Raw genomic sequence first — 1699 nt, 5'->3', positions numbered from 1 at the left:
GCCCTGCCGTCTCACCTCCTCAGACGCAGGACGGGCAGCAGGAGGGCTCCGTTCACGGAGCGCCCCCAGACCCTGTGGGAGCACCTCCGCAGCCCTGCAGTGAGGGCTTCACTGACCTGCAGAGCAGGCCTGCCGGTCGGCGTCCCGGGACTGATGAGCCGTGGCGCGGAGAGCCTACGTGCTGTGCGCAGCCAGCTGGCCAGGGAGCGCTGTACGCGGCATCAGTAGAACCCAGATTTCTCCCCTCCTCTAGGCTCCCCGGGTGTAGACTGGCTTCCCCCCACAGGCGGAAGCTTCTGGCTCAGCCAGCATGCCTTCAGAGCAGTCTCTTGGGAACTATTCTGACCCAAGAGTCCATCAGGAAGAACCTCTCAGAACCTCCCTGGGCATGCACACCGCCTACTCGGCAGTAGTCCACACTCGCCAGTGCCCGGGAGACCGAGCGCCGCCCGGCGTGCTCTCCTTGCCGATGGCGGAGAGCCGTCCTGGGATGTGGCGGGCTTCTGTCCAAATCTCGCCAAATCCGATCAGACCGTGAGGGTGTGACCTCAGCGCTGGCGGTCCCTGTGTGCTCGGAGTGGAAGTCACACGGCTTTTTTCTTATCCCCTGGGCCAGAGCCCCTCCCATCACTCACGATCCAGCCTCGTTGCCGGAACCGTTGAAGGGCCCTGTCCACTCTCGAGGCCCTCTGGGTACAGTGAAGGGGTCTGCTTTCTAAATCTCCTCCTCGCGTGTACCCAAACCTTACAGCAGCGTTGTATGCTGACGGGGCAGCGAGGGCCCCAGAGGACGCGCCCCACCCTGCCTGGCCCCATGTCCCCTCACAGCGCTTTGTACATGTGGAATGACCCGAGGAGGCCTGCCTCGGGCACCAGGGTCACATCACAGCCGTACTCCCCACTTTCAGATTAAACAGGGACATGAACAGGGCTGGCCCCTTGGCACAGCGGGGAAGCCGGGTACATAAGGAAACAAGCTCTCACGGGACCATGGGTTCGAATCCTGGTTCTGATGGCTGGGAGACATGCCAGGCATATATGTGTGTGTGCCCCGAATCCTGATGGGACGGGGAGGTGGAGGAGAAAGGACCGTGGCGGGACCAGGTCACCTGGAGCCAACTGGATACAGATGGCTGCTGGCCTGGGTGAGGAAAGCAGACCAGTGGCCACCAGAGGCTGTCTGCTGGCGCGGGGGAGCAGAATGGAGTCCGGCGAGTGGGCTGAGCCCCAGGCAGGAGACCACTCAAGGGCCAGAGGCTTCCCAGGCGAACCCCAGCCTGGGCGGGCATGTGGGCCGCAGCGGCTGCTTCTCAGGATCCCGGTCCATCCCAGCCCAGGTCTTCCGAAGCTCCCTCCAGCGCTGGCATATGAGGGTAAGTGAAACCACTGCACAGCGATGATCCCTCAGGCCTGTTTTCCAAGATGGAAAATGAAGGCGTTTCAGCCCTTCCATGGATAAAAATAACCCGCCAAGATTTCGAAATCCCTTTCGTTTGTCTCCCGGACCAGCCTGCACAATGGCACTTTGTGTGAGGGCTTCTGCGGGGGCCAGCTCTGCTCGCAGGCCCTGCCAACTGGAGTGGGCAGAGCGGCCGGGCTCCTCGGGGGGCCCCGCAGCCCAGCCTCGCTGCTGGACCCCGTTCAGGAGCCCCGCTTGAGGGGAGCCCAGAGAGGAAAACAACAGGGCAGGAGCGGTAGA

Source organism: Tupaia chinensis, unplaced genomic scaffold (genome assembly GCF_000334495.1).
Source record: "Tupaia chinensis unplaced genomic scaffold, TupChi_1.0 Scaffold000292_1, whole genome shotgun sequence".
NCBI lineage: Eukaryota > Metazoa > Chordata > Mammalia > Scandentia > Tupaiidae > Tupaia > Tupaia belangeri.
The sequence above is the reverse complement of the archived record's forward strand: the minus strand, read 5'-3'. Positions refer to the sequence as shown.